This window comes from Physeter macrocephalus, chromosome 16 (assembly GCF_002837175.3).
Source record: "Physeter macrocephalus isolate SW-GA chromosome 16, ASM283717v5, whole genome shotgun sequence".
Taxonomy (NCBI): Eukaryota; Metazoa; Chordata; class Mammalia; order Artiodactyla; family Physeteridae; genus Physeter; species Physeter macrocephalus.
The window spans coordinates 70,973,502-70,995,759 of NC_041229.1; the positions used below are offsets into that span (position 1 = coordinate 70,973,502).

At 34.3% G+C, this 22,258-nt stretch overlaps 1 protein-coding gene across 8 annotated transcripts in view; it reads left to right on the top strand.

The window, feature by feature from the left end:
* Positions 1-22,258, top strand: part of LOC114487977 (transcription factor SOX-6-like) — a 317,754-nt gene that overhangs the window by 184,040 nt on the left and 111,456 nt on the right. Inside the window, exon 1 of one of the 8 annotated variants that reach the window (XM_055091355.1) lies at positions 20,752-20,768. The exons of the other annotated variants lie outside the window; for them this stretch is intronic. The gene's annotated coding sequence lies outside the window, so the exon portion shown is untranslated. Of the gene's footprint in view, positions 1-20,751; positions 20,769-22,258 lie in introns of those variants that run through there. 8 annotated transcript variants of the gene reach the window in all.

The following is a 22,258-nucleotide window of genomic DNA, read 5'->3' on the forward strand; positions in this document are numbered from 1 at the left end:
CTTCTCCCTTTTTTTCTTGATGAGTCTGGCTAATGGTTTATCAATTTTGTTTATCTTCTCAAAGAACCAGCTTTTAGTTTTATTGATCTTTGCTATCATTTCCTTCATTTCTGATCTGATCTTTATAATTTCTTTCCTTCTGCCAACTTTGTGTGTTTTTTGTTCTTCTTTCACTAATTGCTTTAGGTGTTAAGATTAGGTTGTTTATTTCAGATGTTTCTTGTTCCTTAAGGTAGCATTGTATTGCTATAAACTTCCCTCTTAGAACTGCTTTTGCTGCATCCCATAGGTTTTGGGTCGTGGTGTTTTCATTGTCATTTGTTTCTAGGTATTTTTTCATTTCCTCTTTGCTTTCTTCAGTGATCTCTTGGTTATTAAGTAGTGTATTGTTTAGCCTCCATGTGTTTGTATTTTTTACAGATTTTTTCCTGTAATTGATATCTGGAGTCATAGCGTTGTGGTTGGAAATGATACTTGATACGATTTCAATTTTCTTAAATTTACCAAGGCTTCTTTTGTGACCCAAGATATGATCTATCCTGGAGAATGTTCCATGAGCACTTGAGAAGAAAGTGTATTCTGTTGTTTTTGGATGGAATGTCCTATAAATATCAATTAAGTCCTTCTTGTTTAATGTATCATGTAAAGCTGTGTTTCCTTATTTATTTTCATTTTGGATGAGCTGTCCTCTTTCTGTTTTTTAAGAATAACTTTTCAGGTCAAATATTATGATAGCACAATCACTTTTGACATTGTGGTACCATTTTTGCAGAGAACATTTTCTAAGGACTTTGCCTAATCTTTTTATATTTAAATCATTCTCTTTTGAATAATCTACCATGTCAACCATTATTCTTGCCAGTTTTTGTTTCTTCAGGTTCTATCTTGGCTAACTGCAAATTCTTGATTTGTGAATAATTTGAGCTGGTCTTCAACACTATATTTCTCAGGAGTTCCTTCTTCTTTTACAGGATTTGCAATTTCACTTTGAATTCATTTTACATTTTTATTTTGAATACTATTTACAGTATTCTACAATGCAATATCCAACAGTCAGCTTAGCTTGAGTCTCAGTCTTGACTGAAAAAAATTATCTGGCAATTTTTAAAAGCCTGCACTTCAATCAATTAAATCAGTCTTTGGGAATGGGACCCAGGCATCAATATTTTTTGAAGGCTCCATGACACTACAATATGCAGACAAGTTGGAGGTCACTGGGCAGTGATTATCAAAGATACAAAGAAATTTATCTAAATGGGTGAGATACAGTGAAATTAATCTGTGAGAGATGTTTGAGTGAAGACTAATTTTAAAAATGTTAAGTTCTTTAGTGAATATTTTTACATTTTGATGCCTTTCACGTCCTGTGTAATTTTGGAGACTCACATAATGAATTTTGGATAATAAGTGTATCTTCTATATCCAATGAATGTCAAGTATGTATGAGCTAGGAATACAGCAGTGAAGTAAAATGTATGTTGTCCCTTTTCTTGAAGAGTTTACAGTCCAAAAAAGAGGAAGACATTAAATAAATATTTAATTATAAGGTAATAAATACTGTGAAGGGAAAGGGAGACATAACCTGGGCTTGGGATCAAGGATGGTGACTCTGCATTAGTGATCTTAAAGCTGAGGTGTAAAAGATGAGATGAGTAAGAGATAATTTGGTGAAGAGGTGACGTAAGAGGGAACAGAGTTTTTGGAAGGCCATAAATTGGGAAGAAGCTTGCAAGCTCTAGAAACAGAAATCAGGTAAAGATGACTAAGAACAATCAACAGAGAATAGAGAAGGTCTAAGTTGCTGTGTGTGTGTGTGTGTGTGTGTGTGTGTGTGTGTGTGTGTGTGTGGATAAGATTAGAAAGATGGTTTGGAATCTGATACAATCTGTAGGTTGTGAGGAAGTAACAAAGGTTTTTAAGCAGGATATTGACATGATCAGATTTTATGTTTTAGTACCACAATTCAGGTAGCAAAAAAAAAGATTTCCCAATGTGGTGTCCTCAACTTAGAAAAGTAAGCTTTTCTTTGTTTTGCTTTTCCTGCATTGCAATACAATTATTAAGGTAGTATGGATTTCTCGTCCAACTCTCAATATTCTCCCATTCCCCAAGCTAAATGCAGAACCACATGTAGGAGGAAAAAAAAAACTCTGCTAGCATTCCTCAAGAGCCATATGTATGCCAATACAAGCAGAGTATTCCTGTGAGTTTTTGAATTTGCCAAAGACAGCTTTGAAATAAGTCCAGGAGCTTGAGAGCCATACTCAAGGGTTTGACCCCACAGAACAATATGGCTCCAGCAACCACAGATCTCTGTAGGTACTAAAGTGGCCTGAGGCAATTAACTTGATAGCAACAAAGGTGAAACTGTCCTTTTAGTTTGAATGACTATTAGCTAGTAGGAAGTGGGAGAGAAAAAATTGAAAAATTTAATTAAATAATGTTTTACATGTTTTTTTCCTTTGGACTCAGTTCAGTCACAAATGATATAGCAGTTGCCTAGGATTTCCACACATTAATTAATTCAAAAGAGCAGAAAATGAATCAGAACCAGAAACTTATGTATTATGCCCTTTCCTTTAAGCACCAGGAAAAACTCGGTATCTCTTGTGATTATAGGAGTTTGCATTTCTAAGACTTGGCTGTATCCAATTTAAAAATGAATTAAAATAGGCTCCCAAACATAAAGGAAAGATATTTGTTTTATTTTTCTTTACTTGTTTATTGAAAGTAAACAGTGATGGAAATAGTTAATATTTATTTGTACATTTAAGTGATGGAAAGAAGACGTGAAATCAATGACACTACTGAGAGTAAAAACACACCTAAAGAACATTTTTGTTTGTTTTCCAAAGATAAAATGCCCTTAACAAAACAATTTACAGGCATGATTTAGACTTACCCTCATTTTATTACAAAATATAAACGTCTCTGTTATTAATGGTGTCCATTGCCTTTAGGCCACTGACAATTGGAGTCCAAGAAAAGAAACGAAATCGTCACAGCTCTATCAGCTAAAGAGCCAATTATAATAGATCTGGAGATAGCAAGTATTACAGGAAATTATGCAAAAGGGGAATTGAATATTAATTGCAATTGGGAAGCACAAAATCTAAATTCTAATTCTGACTATGCCACAGATTAACTGTGTGACTGTGTTTCATTTAGTCCATCTCAAATCTGTACTAGCACTGTACTATTAATACTACTGATAATAATAAACAATATTGAAAGTAATTGAGAGTTAGTGTCCCAGTACTTTGTGCCTGTTTATTCTTCTGCCTTTCTCTCTTTTAAAATTGAAGCTCTAGTTAGTGAAGAAACAGGAAACTGATTTATATTTCTGGGAAGAAGCACTTTTTTCTAAATGAAAAAGTCCTCTAGGATCTGCTGTATGTGCTGCTGTCTGGCATGTTTGCTAATTCTACATGGCATTCAGTGGGACAGTTCCAAAGAGAGATACACATCCTAGATCAGAAAGAAAAAAAATTGCTGTAGGTTCATTTCTGATATGTTAATTTTCTTTCTATGCTGCCACCTTTTCTTTCTTTTTCAACTGTGCAGAGTCAGTGATTGCTCAGTAATAGCTAAATTGCTTGAAGCATTCTAACTTTTATTTTAGAAGGTAAAGTGCATTTCACTTATGACTATGCTGCTTGAAATTTTGTCCATTTTATCAGTTTATTTTGCTGTTTCCCTAGAGTTTTTTAGACATTTTTTACCCTAAAAATGAGGGTGTGTCAGAATTGTTGCAAGCAAAGATAGAGGTAATCGTATGTGGTTCCTGTTATAAGCTTTGTGTTGATACTGACTGCTATTTAAAATGGAACCTCTAAGATGAATCTACTTCTAGCAGTTTTTGCTTTTTCAAGTTAATTTATTGTGCAACATGTAATCAATTTTTTCATAATAATTACATTTTTGTTATACCTTTATTGTTCAAGGATCAATTTGGCTATTTGAACAAGGAACTCAACACAGAATGAGTTAATCCCTCTAATACACATTCATGTGTTTCTTAAATTTCTAAAGACTGCCTCTTTAAGCACCAACATTATTTTTATAAGTTACCTATACATTCTGATTTCCTAAATACTTTGTTGTTTAGAAATATTTTTTAAAAAATGAAGAAGGGGATATTTAAAATCACCCATAATTCCATTACCAGAGATAACCCCTGTTAAAATTTTTGGGTAATATATATATAGTTAAGCTTATAGCATATCCAGTTTTAAATTATAATTTAAAAATTTAATACCTAGCAGCTTGCCTTTGTGGCTCAGAGTCATCATGATGCACTTGTGATTCCTGAACTGCTTCTTGAGTTGAATTGTCTATTAAGGCTACTTATCTCTATGTTGAGCGGGGCCCCAAACTGCTGTGCTTTTTGAGTTCTGGTGTCTGCATTTTGGTTTTTCTGTCTTTGCCTTTGTTTCCAGACTGTAAAATGTCATTTCTTGGTAATTAGTGTTTTTGCCTCTAGTAATTTTAATCCTTCTTCCATACTCCTATGAACTGCTATTTCTATGCGGCTGCGGGCTGTTAAATTAGATAAGAAGAGGGGGAAAACTAGCATTTTATAAAGTTCCTTTCTGTTGTACAGCACTAATACAGGTGCTTTCACATAAACTATGGTATTTAATTTTCACAGTGAGTCCCTGGATTATTGTTAGTTCAATTTTCTTAGACAACAGAGAACCATTTATGAGCACTTATTATATGCGAGGCACTGTGCTAAGAACTTTACATAACATGTTAACTCACTATGTTAATACACAGTGAGTCCCTGGATTATTGTTAGTTCAATTTTCTTAGACAACAGAGAACCATTTATGAGCGCTTACTATATTCGAGGCACTGTGCTAAGAACTTTACATATACTATGTTAATTGGGTTTATTTCTGCAACACTCCAGTGAGGTGGACTGTTTTACAGAGAGAAATACCTAGATTCAGAGAAGCTGAATAACTTGCCCAAGATCATAATACTAGTAAGTAGTAGAATCAGGGTTTGAACCCAGGAGTGCCCCTCAAATAATTAAAAGCACTATAATTTTATCTGAAGTAAAAGTAAATAGATTCTGAGCTCCAGAATTCTTCTTTAAGAAAAGTAAATGAGCTTTAGTGTATTACTTTGACATCTGTTTTGGCTTTCGCTTCCTTTCTAATTCTCCTCATTGCTCTGTTATAAGGATGTTGCTGTATAAATGATCTATGGAGAAACGTGGGTGTCTAAGGAACTCAATATTCAGGGCAAATTAATCCTAAAAGAATGAAGTTTAAAAAATTTACCAAGGAAGGAGCAATTCTTATTGTTGTTAAATAAGCCTGTCATTCATAATTCATAGAATCATGAGTGTATTCTCTGCTAAATTTCCTATATCAAAAGGTACTGATTTATGGATTTACATAGAAGTTAATACAGTAATTAACCAAAACACCATCGTATTGATTGTCCATAGCTATCCTTCTTGGGGAAACGGGTTTTAATCTCAATGTATATTTCTAATTATACATGAAATGAAGGAGTAATTCCAAGGAAAAAGCCTCATTTGATTATTCTATGGTAGTTCAGAGGTTAAGTGGTGGTTAAGAACTTGGCCTTTAAAGTTTGTCTGCCTAGATTAAAATCCTGACTTGACCATTACTAGCGTAATCTTGGACAAGTTAATTTATATGTGCCTACTTTCTCATATGTAAAATGGGGATAGTGATAATAATATCTACATACTAATACCTACTCCAATATGTGTTGTTTGTTTTGTGGACTAAATAAGTTAATATATGTAAAATAACTACAATAATGCTTGTACAATGAGTGCTTTACAAGTGTTACTATTATTATTTTAATTTGAACTATTTTTCAAATCTCTGAGTTCTGTAAAAACCAACAATCTTAAGTCTTTGCCTATGAAAACACTATATTTTTCACTTCAGAAATAACCTAAGTAGTGTCTTCCATTATTCGCTCTCTCCTTCCTTAAGATCTACCCTGAAGTTGACAATGACTTCACAGTGAACTTTGTAACTTCATTTTAAATTATTTCATAGACTTAAGCACAGAAACATCCAAAGTTACAGTAGTTTATTTGGAATGGACACAAGCTTCATGTGAGGTATCAAATATAGTGTCTCTTTACCTTCATATAATTTCTTCCCAGGTTGTGAGATTTTTTTTCTGTCATTTGAAAATATGATACATTAGGCAGTTAGCTTAACAGTGGAGTCCAGCAGCTGACTTGAGTGTTGAATATGCATTGGTATCCTATAATGGAAAAGACTCCTTGTTTATTTGCTATTTTATTTTTGAAAGAAAGTTGCAAATGGCAATTTACTCTACCCCCCCCCCACTATGGTGTACATGTGCAAGACAAAGATAAAAACTATGTTTCCTTCGTGGAAGGGTGTGGAGGTAGAGGATGATTTCAAATTAGAAATAATGACAGCAATAGAGGCTTCCAATGAAGATACTGTGGCCACCAAAGGATAAAGGGGAGAAGCTAATTTCTGAAGTTGAGGTATTTGATTAAATATTTAGGTTGCTCTTTATGTATACAGGTGCCAGGTATGTTGTTATTTACGAGCTGAAGAGACAGTGTGTTTGACAAAGGTGTTTATTGGATGGTTTGATGATGGTTGGGAGAGAAGCAATATTGAGATATCCAAAAACCTGTAATAAGTAAAAAATATTTTGATAGGTAAAGACTTTTGCTTTTTAAGGCTTTTGCTTTTCTTTTATAATGATTAACTGTGAGAACTGGCTTATTGTAATGGTGGTTTATTATCTTGGATAATAACATTGACTCAGAGAAAAAAAATTACCAGATTTTGATTAGAATGTCTAATGCTTTCTTTTATTACTTTAACGAACTTTCTTTTTTTTTTTGAAAGAGCTTACAACTTTGTCAGCCTCAGGTGACTTTATGTTTGAATGTTTATTTTTTAAAGTCTAGCATTCTGCCTGTGTATGCCTCTGTGTGTGTTTGTTTGTGTGTGTGTGTGTGTGTGTGTATGTATTTGGACTGGAGGAGGAAATGGGGAGGAAAGTGAAATTTTAAGGAGATGGAAAGTCAGTGAAAGTTGACATAAGGGACTAGAGTTTTGTATTGAAAAATAAAAGATTTCAAGCATGTTTTCTCCCTTAGCAAGAAAAATGAAACTGACTATATTATGCATATTTCCATGAAGAATGTATATAAATATCATATGCAAAATTACAGGAACAAGCAAACTTTCTAAGAAATGGAAGAAAATATATATGACTTAATAAAATTGTAGCAGAGGTAAAGAGAAACTTTTTTTGAACATACTTTTAAATATAGTGTCCAACTGGGATAAAGTTTCAACAGAACAGGCTGGGCCATTTATAGATTACAACACTTTTAATTTTCTCAATGTTACAAAGTGTTGATTTTGATAAAGAATTTGTTGATGCTATATCAGCTTCTCCATGTGGAGGAGTGCTACTGGGTGATTAGACTTGGAGCTTGTGGCCAAAATTCAGAAATTTGGTCCCCAGTTCTTCTGGCCTTCTGAAAATGGGAAAAAGCTAGTAAGTTTTTCTGAGTCTTGATTCCCTGTGAAAGAAGTTCTTCAAGGGTGTCTGCTTTTTCCTCTTTATCTTCTTTCTTTCTTTTCTTTTCTTTTTTTTTTTTTTGGAAATTCTCTTTTTGGCTCATGTTTTTACCATCTTCAGCTATATTTAATTAAGTAGATACTAATTTTGGAGATACTCCAGGTTTTATATTAGCTTAGTTATATGAAAATTCTTTATATTTCTATCCATTTTTACTGTGATTTTAAAGCCAAAGAGTCTAATTTTTCACTGTAAGTTTAAAGCGGAGGAATCTAAAACTTGATGAGATTAGTTGATTTGCTCAAGATCACATATTTAGGAATCCAGATCAGGACTGTTGGTAATGCTACACTGCCAAATAATTGATACCTATTCAATTTTTTTGTTATGCCATATTGATGACCAGTGTCAACGTTTAGTTTGTTTTAAATCAAACGTTTAACCATGTGCAGTTACTTTAATTTACTATATCTTACCTGTCTATCAATAGATGGACACGTATCAAGGAGATTTACCTCATTGCTTTGTAGGGCTCATTTGCAGCTTGATATAGTACTTTTAGAGTTACATCATTTTAAATACAATTTCTAATTGGATAGAATATACTAATACATTTATGAGATTTTCTTTTTGAAGAGAAACTATCACATCTTTTTGTGTCTGTTTTGACAATAAGAAGGCATATGTTATTTTTTGCTTTTCCATAAATTATAGGCTTGTTTAACAATTAGAATGGATTTGGAGAAAAGGGTAAAATATAGTCTTTTTCATTGCTTTTTTTTTCTGATTAAAAAACAAACCGTGGTTATTGGAGAAAATTTGGAAAATGTAAAAAAGAAACTAAAAAAAACTTCCATAATGACACCTAGAGATACCTCAAAAATGCTTATACTGATTATATCCTTCAAGTTCTTCTACTTAGATACACGTATTTTTTAAAAGAAAAACGGTATCTTATTGCACATGCTGTTTTGCAAGCCACTTTTTAAAAGTTAACATACCATGATGATTTTCCCCATGTCATTAAATATACTCCTGCATACCTTTTCTTTTTAAAATGAACTGTTATTTAGTACAAAAGTAACAGTTACTGCATATAAGAAATTTAGGAAACACATATAAAAATAAAAAGAAGAAAAAAATGCATTTCCTTGTCCAGATATAATAATTATAATATCAAGGTTATATACATCCAGTATTAAAATTTTATGTTTCTCTCGCTAATGTTTATATCTATATCTCCTTTTTAAACAAAAATGGAATCATATGGTAACAAATGCTTTATATTCTGCTTTTTTATTTAACAATATATATCATATCGTTTATATTTTCCTATGAACCACTATTATTTTACCTCACTATTTTTAATGGTTGCATACTATTCTATTTGTGGACATTCCATAGTTTAACTGATCATCTATAGTTATTTAAAAATTTTTTACTATTATTAACAACATTTCAATAAACTCTTTTGTAGCTCAATCTTTGCACACATCTCTGATGATTTCTTTAGTTCAAATTTTTAGAAATGAATTGTCGGTTAGTCACTTTTTAAAGGCATTTGATACATATTGCCAAAATGCCCTGTAGAACAGTTGAACCAGTTTACTTTTACTAGCAGTGTACGAGAGTACTCATCTTGCCACATCCTTGCTTACAATATTACTGTCATTATTTTCAACCATTGCTAATATGACAGGTAGAAAATGGCAGCTTATTTTTAGTATAATTGTATTTCTTTGGTTAGTTGTGAAATGAAATATTTCTTCATTTGTTTATTGCTCATTTGCATTTCATTTCTTTCTTTTCTTTTTTAAAAATAAATTTCTTACTCATATCCTTTGAGAAGTAGCTTCAATTTTAGAGTCAGACTGTTGTTGACAGTATTTGAATCTTGGCTCTACCATCACTACTTACCAACTCTGTAACCTTGGATGTTTACTTAATCTCTTGGTGCCTCAGTTTCCTTATCTGTAAAAGTTTTCTGTGTGTCATAGGGCTGTTGTAAGGATCGAATGAATGAACATATATAAAATATTTAGAATAGTCCAGCACAAAGTAATGCACATTATTATAATCGGCAGTTAATACTTATTCATTTGTAAAAGGTCTTTATATGCTGAAAATTTTAATCCTTTATCTTATATGATGCAGATTCTTTTCCAACTTTGTTATTTTGTCTTTCACTTACAGTTTTTAGAAAATCAATTCTCTCTCATCAAATCTAAACTTTTATTTTTTTCCTTTTGAGTTTCTGCCTTTGGTGTCATTTTTAGGAATGTCTTTTCCAACTAACATTATGTAAATATTCACTTGTATTTTATTATAACATCTTTTTTTTACATTTAATTTTTTAATACATCTGAAATTTATTTTGTTGCATGATATGCTATTAAGATATAAAGAACCAATTTTCCCAGCAATATTAGTCATATAATCCGTCTTTCAAACACTACAGTTATCCTAGACTAAATTCTTAGAGATACTTGGGTCCATTTTTAACTTCTTTTATTAATAGTCAATCTGGCCGTCCATTTGGCACACTTTTAATTAGTGATATTTTATATTTTTTAATTGAATTATGTTTCTTTTTCAGATTATCATTGTTATTCTCAAGCATTTATTTTTCCAGATGAAGTTGAGAGTAATTTTATCATTTCTTCCCCCACCCACCAAAAAAACTCTGTGATTTTTACAGAAGTACACTAAATTTATAAAACAGGGATCATATGATTTTTAAACTGATACATTATATTTTACTTTAAGGATACATTTTAACTTTATTCCACTGTGCTTAGCACATAGTAGGCAGTCAACACAAGTTGTTTAATAAATGTTAAATATGTTAAGACTAACTGCTGAAACTTAGGTAGTTTTAATTTTTCTCCATCATAAGCAGTACTTCAGTGAACATATTTAACATATAAATCTTTGAATACCACCATGATTGCTTCTGTGGAATAAATTCCTAGACATCTAAAATATAGTTCAAAGAGTATTTTTAATGATTTTGATATACTGCCAAGTTGCTTTCTAGAAAGGATGCACTGATTCATACTCCTCTCAGCAGTTTGAAATCATACTGTTGTGATCAGCTCCATATGTGTCTCCCCATTGTAAGGTGAAATACCAATTTCTAATAAGCTTAAAATTAATATTTCATGGTAAAAGAAACATTTTTACTTTTTAAGTGCTTGTTTATATTTTCTGAGTGTAAAGGAGAGGCACATTAAACTTGTTGAATTTAGAGTAAAATACATGTCTCCTATTCTATAGGATAATAAACCAACCAACGTAGATATAAATCCATATGCTTGGGCAGAGTCACATGTGCAAGAAACCAGATGATGGTAATAATAGTAATAATAGCAATAATAATAATACAGTAAATATTATTTTAAGATAATGTCTTCAAGTGGCTTTTTTCCGTATTCCAAATTGTATTTCTTCTTTATACTGTGAAATCACTTCTCCCTCTCTTCTGATAAAAGGAAATCCTGTTCACTTAGTTTGAGTGTTTATCCAGCTTTAGCTCTTTTAATAGTGACAGAGTATTTTCACCATTACCTTGCATGGGCAGCCTCACTCCTATGACCAACTGGCTTTAAGTTACAATTTTTGTCGGAGGAAAAAGTTCAGTTTTATTTTATTTTGTCCTTGCATACCTGGGAACTGAGATTTAAACAAGAAAGTAAACTAACATTACAGTTTTGAGTAGTTGGATGGAAAGAAGCTAATAACTAAAGGGCTTTAAGTACCCTGGTTCCTTTAGGTTTTTTTTCTTTAATTAATTAATTTATTTGTTTTTATTTTTGGCTGTGTTGGGTCTTCGTTGCTGTGCACGGCTTTCTCTAGTTGTGGCGAGCAGGGACTATTTTTCGTTGCGGTGCATGGGCTTCTCATTGTCATGGCTTCTCTTGCTGTGGAGCACGGGCTCTAGGCACGTGGGCTTCGGTAGTGTGGCACGCGGTCTCAGTAGTTGTGTCTCGCGGGCTGTAGAGCGCAGGCTCAGTTGTTATGGCGCACGGGCTTAGTTGCTCCACGGCATGTGGGATCTTCCCAGGCCAGGGATCAAACCCGTGTCCCCTGCATTGGCAGGCGGATTCTTAACCACTGCGCCACCAGGGAAGCCCCCTTTAGTTTTTATTGATCTATTTATTTATTTTCATTCTTCCTCTTTATCTCTCTTGATGCAGTACACATTACCACAAAAAGAGAGTAAGGCTCAATCAATCACGATGGTATAGCTATTACTACTGTATTTTAAAAGTTGAAGTCCTCTTTGCTTAGAAACAAATGCCAATAACTTGAATATCTCTGTAACCACTCTTTTTTATATATATAAAAGGTTTCTTTGTAGATTAAGTTTTTAGTGTTCTGAAGAATAATACCCCTTAATACTTGCTTATTTTTCTTTTTCTCTCCTTTTCTCTTTCCTACCTTCTCTCCATCTCTCCCACCCACTCTGGTTCCTCCTTTCCCCCCCTCCCTTCCCTTCTTTCCATCAGGGTTAAGTTTAGTTGGTGTTAAAGAGATAACAGCAGTCAGTCAGCTCTGGAGTCTGAAATGTTCCATCAGTAGTGCATTGTTTTCTCCATTTTCAACAGTTGCCTGGGGAGATATAAGTTGCTCTATGCTTGGTCTATAGAATGTAGTCACGGGCTTCAATGATGATCACGAAGAATTCTTCCCTTATTGTCTTCACTTTAACCTCATAGAGAACATATGAAACTCTTACCCTTAGCAAGAATGCTGTGATTTTAAAATCCAATTTCCTCAACTTTTCCCATATTCCCAGTAACCATCTTTTGAAAAGAGGTTTTAGCCATTTAAAGGCAGGGGTATAGAGGAAGTAGGTGAAAGACTGCTTATAATTATAGCTAACTCTATCAAACATGCATGGATTATGTCTTGAACATTAAGTACAACAGTTTTTTAATCCTGGGATGACTTCCCCTTAACAGCCAGCATGTTTCTCTTTCTCTGTTTCAACTCTTGTCTCTACTGTCACCCCTTGCCAGTTTTGGGGGGATTTCTAGTTTATTTTAATACTGACCTTGAATCAATGTAATTAAGAAGGTATCGATCCACGAGGAAAAAAAATCACATTATGTATTCCAGAACTATACATAAATGACTTGAGATTAACCAAATCGTTTTCTTTTTTTTTTTTTTTTTTTTTTTTTTTTTGGCGGTACGCGGGCCTCTCACTGTTGTGGCCTCTCCCGTTGCGGAGCACAGGCTCCGGACGTGCAGGCTCAGCGGCCATGGCTCACGGGCCCAGAGGCCAAGTGGCCATGACTCACGGGCCCAGCTGCTCCGCGGCATGTGGGATCCTCCCGGACCGGGGCATGAACCCGTGTTCCCTGCATCGGCAGGCAGACTCTCAACCACTGTGCCACCAGGGAAGCCCCAAATTGTTTTCTGAATATACTGTTTGTATTAGATCTGCAATTGCCTCCATTACTATAATCATATATCATTCATCAGAGAAGTATGCAACTATAGGTTTTTAGTGAGTTCTTCAGGACCATAGCCATTTCCTTTGTCTTTTGTATACAGTGCTCAGTGCTTTGAAGTTTGGATGTCTGTATTCTAGTCCCAATCTTCTTTGGTGCTTTGGAGTTTGGAGAAATGGATTCTAGTCTGAACTCTCTCTGCTACTAATTAACAACTAGTTACTTGCTTGAGCAAGTTGTTTAAGCTTTCTAGACCTCTTTCCTTTCAGTTGTAACAGTCTTTGGTTCAGTGATGCAAACTATCTAATCTCATCTGGAGAGATTATGTTTGATGAGTAAAAAATGTCATTACTCTGTTTTATAATGTGTATAACTTCTGTTTGAGTGAGTAGGCTGAAAAGTAATTGGTGTGGACTAGTAAAGTTTGAAAAGGGTTTAAGAAGTGTTAGTTGAAAATAGTGAGCTTTTGAGATTTTTTAAAAATGTAAGTTGATGAAGCTGTAACTATTTCTCATATCTTTTCCCTAATGGCAGTAGTCATTTTTTGGTTAGATAACCCTTTAAGTTCCATTTAAAAAATTGCTGATAGGCATAATGTTAGCATTAAGTTTAACTTTCATACTTTCACTCTGTGGTTTTTGACTTGGTTGTTTCCTTTTCTTAAAACAGTGATACAACGTGGCACAGCCTCAATAATTACAGAAATAAAGAGAAAGGGGAAAAGTGTAGAAAAGGAGAGAGACAGGGAGGGAAGGAGGGAAAAGGAAGGGAGGGAGAGGAGAGGGAGAGAGGGAAAAAGAGAAAGGAATGGACATGAAGGAAATAACAATGAATCGGGTCATTGCTTTCTAAGTATTTTTCTGGCCTTCAAAAGCAATTTTACTTTACTATTTCTTGGATTTTGCAGGGGATAAATCATCTCCTGTTTTTAATTTTAATTATTTAAAATATTTGAGTCATATTATAGCACATGTTTAAGCAGAGATTAGGACGTAAGTCTAGTGCTAGATAGGAGAAAATGATAAAAAGCAACCTAAACGTCCATCAGCAGAGGAATGGGTAAAGAAGATGTGGAATATATATACAATGGAATATTACTCAGACATAAAAAGAATGAAATAATGCCATTTGCAGCAACATGGATGGACCTAGAGATTATCATACTAAGTGAAGTTAGTCAGACAAAGACAAATATCATATGACATCACTCATATGTGGAATCTAATTTTTAAAAATGATACAAGGGAACTTTTTTACAAAACAGAAACAGACGCACAGATTTTGAAAGCAAACCTATGGTTACCAAAGGGGAAACATGGGTGGAGGGATAAATTAGGAGTTTGAAATTAACATACACACACTTACTATATATAAAATAGATAACTAACAAGGACCTACTGTATAGCACAGGGAACTCTACTCAGTATTCTATAATAACCTATATGGGTAAAGAATCTGAAAAAGAATGAATATATGTATATGTATAACTGAAGCACTTTGCTGTACACCTGAAACTAACATGACATTATAAATCAACTATACTCCAATAAAATTTTTAAAAAAACAAAAAAAGGAGAAAATGGTAAAGACATTAATACTAAGTTATCATTTTTTTCTATTTTAAAATGCATTCCACATGTGATATTTGTATTGCTGGAAAAGTTAATTTTTAGAGTGAGTTTGAAATACATTGTCATTATTTTACCTGCATAACCACTAAGAAGACAGAAGGGTTGGAAACAAAAGCTACAACCTGTGAATTAGTGATAGCATACCTCAGAGTGCCTGTATAATATGATTAGTAGAGATTCTAATGAACTGAAAATAAAAGGAGTTCCTGACAATGAAAATATTCTGAATAGGGTTTCCCGATTTTCTGATTTTGGGGGTAGACTTTTCTGTAGGACTTTACATGTTTTATAATAGGTAGTTCCCAGGCATGTGCATATACAGTTCAGGATGTTCTGAATGATGAAGAGGCATTGTCTTAGTCCATTGGGCTGCTATAACAAAATAACCATAGGTAGTTTATAAATGATAGAAATTTATTTCTCACAGTTCTGGAGGCTAGAAATCTGATATCAGGTTGCTGGCATGGTCAGGTGAGGGCTCTCTTCTGGCTCACAGGCTTCTTGTTATATGGTGGAAGGAAGGGACTAAGGAGCTCTTTGGGATCTGTTTTATAAGAGCACTAATCACATTCATGAGGGCTCTACCCTCATGACCTGATCACTTCCCAGTGGCCCCACTACTAATACCTTCACCTTTGGGGGTTATGATTTCAACACATGAATTTTTGGGAAGACACAAACATTCAGACCATAGCAGGCATAGGGAGCTCAGAGAAAGATTTGGCTTTATGATTTAGGTAATTATGGTGCAGTGTAATATTGTGAGATGATATCTGCATAGAAGCTGTAATTGTATTGAGTTAAAGATGGGTCAAAATGCATAATCTTCAGTATTTATTAACTATACCAAGGGCTTAGAGGCTGTATTAGCAATGACAGGTAATTCAGTCTCTTTCTTTCTTCCTTTCTCTCTTTCTTTCTTTCTCATGGTTATTATCTAATAATGCTCAGGGTATATGATATATATATATATATGTTTATTCAACATATTTGTTATATACTTTAATTTCTTAAAGACTACAGAGTTAAGCACATGTAAACCATAAAATCACAAACTCTTGCAATAAAATTTGGGTAATGCCTGGGTATGACTGTACCCACCAATTAAAATCTCAGGCGTGATGCCACACCATTTGCTCGCAAGATTCACCGTTTCCAGAGCAGTAGGGGAAGATGTTGTAAATGACAAGAACTATCTAATAGAATAGGAGGCTAAGCTTATTTGGCAGTGAAAAAGTAACTCAAAGAAGGAAGTTAGACCTAAGGGAAAAGAATAAAATATGAAAGGAGGAGTGTGTTAAAGGAGGAGACTTCAATCAGTGGTGCAGAAATTGAAGAAGAGCCCATATGCTTCGACTGACTACTGACACGTTTCTGTTTTAGGCGAATGTTGAGAATTTATTTCTCTACATTTTGTAGAAGTGCAGAACTGCACATTGTGAACTGTCCTTTGTGGTTGTCTGAATTATGAAAACATGTTAGGGACATAAAGCTGAATTCTGAAAACATGTTAGGGACATAAAGCTCAAATAGTTTGTGTCACAACTATAGTTTAATGATGAAATTGTATTTCTTTTGTGCACTGGTGTTCATAGATGTGCACATTCACAGACTAACATGCTACTGTGAATAATTTTCTGCACAATGTCATTTTCTTCTCCCATTGTTCTTGATAAATAAATCGACACACTATGACATTACATTTTTGAAGAGTTAAAAAATGGTTGTGTCATATGACCATTGCCAGTTCTGAACATAGTTCACATTAACTAATGTGGGATTTTATAGCATCAGAAAAAAATAATAAAATGTCATAAAAATGATGGGTAGGTGTTCACAGTAAATGAAAGAAAATTTATATATCACAACTTAAATTAAAATTTTAATTAAGGATCTTTCCATTCCAGTTATTCCAGCCAGGTGTTCAGCCAGTGATGGCAAACACCGGCTTTGTCCATCATTTCAAAGATGGTTAATAATTGCATTCTTCTATTACTTTGCTTTTATTTTAATTTTTCTGCAGTTCTCCTTCTGTGAAAGATGTTCAGCTTCTTGTGACCGGAGGTTAACTGCATACTTCTTTTGGAATCAGTTATTATTGCCCTCACTCAACTTGGCTTATCTTTGTGTGACCTTTTGAAGAAGTAGCCTTTCCAACAAAGTCCTACTCTTAGCTGTCAACCTGAGTCTTTGTTAGTGCTCTGTTCTCTCTTATGACTCACACAGTCTTGATTGGTTGGCTCCTCAACTTAAAGCCTGCCATCTGTCTCTACTTTCCCTTTCTTTTTGCCTTTTCTTCCTATGCCATTAATTTGTCATTCTTTCTTTATGAGATATAACTGATATATAGCACTGTGTAAGTTTAAGCTGCACATTGTAATGTTTTGGCTTACGTTTAGTGTGAAATGATTACCACAATAAGTTTACTTAACATATCATTATTTCTTTTCTGCTAGAAAAATCTGTGTTTCTCTACTGTACAAGTTTAAAAAAGTCTTTAGTATACTTGCTAAAAAGTCTTTAGTATGCTTTAGCATATTTTAACATCACACATAAGTGTGATAAAATGAGGAGTCAGAACTGAAGAACTTGTGTTTCTTCTCCATTGTTACTTATTTTGGTCATTTTGACTAACCTGGCTTTTGTAACCTATATTTTTAGTAGGTTTAATAATGTATGTATCACCAATTAATCAGTAAGTCAGCCAATTATTTATTGAATTACTATGTTAAGTACTATGGTAGACATAAAAGAAGTATAAAATGATTCTCACTTTCAGTAAGCCTGCAATATAAATAAATTCAGGCAGTATTTAATGTTGAATTTCAGAGCATTTACTTGTCTTTCAACAAATATTAGGTGCCTTATAGAATAATAATAATAATGAACATATACTGAATATTGTCTATGGGCCAGGCATTGTGCTAAGTGCTTTAAATATATAATTTAATCCTTTACATAATTTCTATGAGCTAGGTTTTATTATTACTACCATTACTATTTTATAATGAAGAAAATAAGGCACAGAGGTCAAGTAACTTGCCTAGGGTCACAGAGTTAGTAGATATTGCAAGAACAGTGTAAGCCAGGCAGGTTGACTGTTAAACTCTGTGCTAGAGAGCCTCCATATATTATGTGGTAGGATTATAAATGGCATTTTGAGATTTTGATAGAAAAGTCTAAGTAATTTTGGCATAGTACTTACTATAGTATTAGAGTTTATAATACAGTTTCATTCTTCAGAATATAGTAAATATTGATCATATATACATATGCACATATATGTCACACTGTATTTCTATGTGTGTTTTATATTTATTCATTCCTTGGTGCTTTGGAGTTTGGAGTTTCACTTAACAAATGTTTACTGAGTACTTACTATGTACCAGGCACCATATGGTCGTTAAAGATACATCAGTGAACAAAACAGAAATTCCTGCCCTCAAAGAGCTTACATTATAGTGGAAGGAGAAAGGCAATAAAAAAAATAAATTATTATATAGTAAGTCAAAAGATAAATGCCATGGAGAAAAATAAAATAAGAAAGGGGAATAGGGAGTGCCCAGTGTGGAAATGTGTCCAGGTTTAAGTAGGATGGTCAGAGAAGGTCTCATTGAGATGAAAATCTTTCCTCACAGACTTAAAATAACAGCAAAGGAACCATGCATATACCTAGGAAAGACTGTTGCAGGTAGAGGGAGTGACCAGTGCAGAGACTCTAAAGTTGAAATGTGCCTGGATGTTAAAGCAACTGGAAAGAAACCAGAATGGCTGGAGACAAATGAGTGAAAGGGAAATAATAGGAGATGAAGTCAGAGAAGTAATAGGAACCACATCATATAGGAAACTGGTATATCATTGTGAGGATTTTGGCTTTTACTGTGTGTGAGATGGGATGCCACAGGAACATTCTGAGCAGAGGAGTAACATGATTTGTCTTATGTTTTAAAAGGATCATTTAGGTAGTTGCTGGGAATAAATTTTAGGGATACAAAAGAGTGGGAGCAGAATGACCACTTACAAGGCTGCTACAGTGATCCAGGTGAGAGTTATTGGTGGCTTGGAGTAGCAGTGGAGATGGTGAGAAGTGGTTGTATTCTGAATATAGTTTGAATGAAGAACTAACAGCACTTTCTAACATGTTGGATATGGAGGATGAGAGAAAGAAAGGAGTCAAGGATGACTCCAGGATTCTAGCCCGAGAAGCTATAAGGATAGAGTTGCCATTAAGACGGGTGGGAAAGGCTTTGGGAGGAACAGGTTTTAGGAAATATAAGAAACTCAGTTTTGGACATGTTAAATCTGAGATGCATGCTAGATATCCAAATGGAAATGTGTAATGGGTAGGAGAGAGGAGTGGGCTGGAGATGAAAATTTATGACTATGACAGTATACAGATATGAATATAGTACTTCTAGATCTCAGTCTATTATTTGTTCTATTTGAAAGGCCTATTTTCTCATTCTTTGGTTAAGATAGTATGAAAAGAACTATATTATGTTTAATTCTGAGTGGTAAAATAGAAATTTATTCTGTTGTCAATCTTCTGCTCTGCCTGAAGTGTTATACTATACCAAGTATAGTCACATCTAGTCAGGAGAACAAAAACCATGATAAATAGTTACAGTGGATGGGATTTCATTGAGGATCCTTGTTACACAGGTATTGGAAGCTTGAAAAGCAAAAAGAAGCTGAGGCAACCCAGATATAACTGTAAGGAGCAGTTACCAGCCATTAGGTTGGTGGAACAAAATGCAAGAACATGGGTTACTTGAACTTAGGAACTTGGAAAAGATTATGACTGGGGCTTGGACCTCTGGGGAGAGGGTGTGCTGTGTGGCTTGTGCTCAGACAACTGAGGGAAACATGGCATGGCTTACCCTCTAATCACTAAGAGGAGTGTGGCCAGCTGGTGTTGGTTTCTTTGAGGGGGTTAGGCAGCTGGTATTGGGAGCGCTAAAAGAAGCCATTGCTGGTGGGAATGTAAAACGGTGCAGCCATAAGTGTATTTTGCTGCTGGAGGGATGCTGTCAGGAGCTAGAAAAAGGAAGTCTCTTCTCTCCTCCTCTCACCTTATGGTTTCCCAGTAGTCCCTCTCTTTGGCAGAGCCTAGTAGGAAGCCAGCTGGCAAGGGAGCCTGGGAAATATAGTGCCCCAGCATCACAGAGCAGAGTATTGAAGGGTGATGTGAGAGTCAGGAGACAATAAGTAAATAACTGGCACATGTACTGTGAATGTTAAGATATGAATAAAATTTTAAGACCTCATGCCATTGAAATGTTCAGCAAAGTGGGACACTATATTTTAAGCCATAGTACTTTGGTTATTTGTTGATAACAAATGTGAGATAATATTTGGTGTTGAAGAGGATAATAACTGATTAATTTTAAGAATTATTTGGTTTTCAAAATTTTAAGCTACTTTCTGTCTCTAGGCAAGAAATTAGTTCACTCATTCAGCAAATGTTTGTTAAGCATTCATCATGTGATAGGTACTATTCTTGCACTTAAAATATATTAGTGAATACAACAAATTATTTTAGTTCTCATAGAGCTTATATTATAGATGGGAGAGACAGATAACAATAAGCATGATAAGTAAGTAAATTATATAGTATATTAGAAGTGTATAAGGGCTTTTGGGAAAAAAATATAGAGTACAATAAGGTGAATTGATAAAGGAAGTGGTTTTAAATAGGATGATCAAAGTAGGAGTCATTGAGAACATGACATTTGAGCAAAGACTTGAAGAAGGTAAAGGAGTAAGCCGTAGGAGGGGAAATTGTTATCTTCCATTTTTTTGGATAATAGCCTGCCTAGTGGATGTGATGTTGTATTTCATTGTGGCTTTGATTTGCATTTGCTTAATGACTGATGATGTTGAACATCTTTACATATATTTATTGGCCATTTGTAGGTCTTTGGAGAAATGTTTATTTAAATCCCTTGCTCGTTTTTTTAATTGGGTTTGAAGTTGTTATTGAATTGTAGCAGTTCTCTATGTATTCTGGATATTAATCTCTTATAAGATATGTGATTTGAAAATTTTTTCTCTCTTTCTCTATGTTGTCTTTTCACTCTCCTGATAGTGTCCTTTGATGCACGTAAGTTAATTTGATGAAGTCCAATTTATCTGTTTTTCTTTTGTTGCCTGTGCTTTTGTGTCATATCCAAGCAGTCATTGCAAATCCAATGTCATGAAGACTTCCCCTATGTCTTCTAAGGGTTTTGAGGTTTTAGCTTTTAAGTTTACGTCTTTGATCCATTTTGAGTTAATTTTTGTGTGTAGTGTAAGGTTAGGATTCAATTCCATTGTTTTGTGTAGATATCCAGTTCTCTCAGCACCATTTGTTGAAAAGACACCGATTTACTTTTTATCTGAAATTTTTATGAATTTAGATATTGGGGAAAAAGAGATTAGAGATTTATTGTTTTTCATAATTGTCAAGTAGTCAACACTCTTTTTGCTATGTCTCTGTTGCCTGCTATCCTTTGCAAAACATAATAAAAATGCTAGCTAATTGAAGAATTATTTTGTGGCCACTATATGGTTAAAAGAATACTATATTAGCTGTAATGTTTTCTAGGAAAGTTACTTTTATTTATTTTTATTTATTTATTTTTTTAACATCTTTATTGGAGTATAATTGCTTTACAATGGTGTGTTAGTTTCTGCTCTACAACAAAGTGAAGCAGTTATACATATACATATGTTCCTATATCTCTTCCCTCTTGCATCTCCCCCCCCCTCCCCCTCCCTATCCCACCCCTCTACGTGGTCACAAACCACCTAGCTGATCTCCCTGTGCCATGCGGCTGCTTCCCACTAGCTATCCACCCTACGTTTGGTAGTGTATATATGTCCATACCACTCTCTCACTTCGTCACGGCTTACCCTTCCCCCTCCCAATATCCTCAAGTCCATGCTCTCATAGGTCTGTGTTTTATTCCCATCCTACCCCTAGTCTCTTCATGATATTTTTCTTTCTTAGATTCCATATATATGTGTTAGCATACGGTATTTATTTTTCTCCTTTTGACTTACTTCACCCTGTATGACAGACTCCAGGTCCATCCACCTCACTACAAATAACTCAGTTTCATTTCTTTTAATGGCTGAGTAATATTCCATTGTATATATGTGCCACATCTTCTTTATCCATTCATCTGTTGATGGACACTTAGGTTGCTTCCATGTCCTGGCTATTGTAAATAGAGCTGCAGTGAACATTCTGGTACATGACTCTTTTTGAATTACGGTTCTCTCAGGGTACATGCCCAGTAGTGGGATTGATGGGTCGTATGGTAGTACTATTTTTAGTTTTTTAAGGAACCTCCATACTGTTCTCCATAGTGGCTGTATCAACTTACATTCCCACCAGCAGTGCAAGAGTGTTCCCTTTTCTCCACACCCTCTCCAGCATTTATTGTTTCTAGATTTTTTGATGATGGCCATTCTGACCGGTGTGAGATGATATCTCATTGTAGTTTTGATTTGCATTTCTCTAATGATTAATGATGTTGAGCATTCTTTCATGTATTTGTTGGCAATCTGTATATCTTCTTTGGAGAAATATCTATTTAGGTCTTCTGC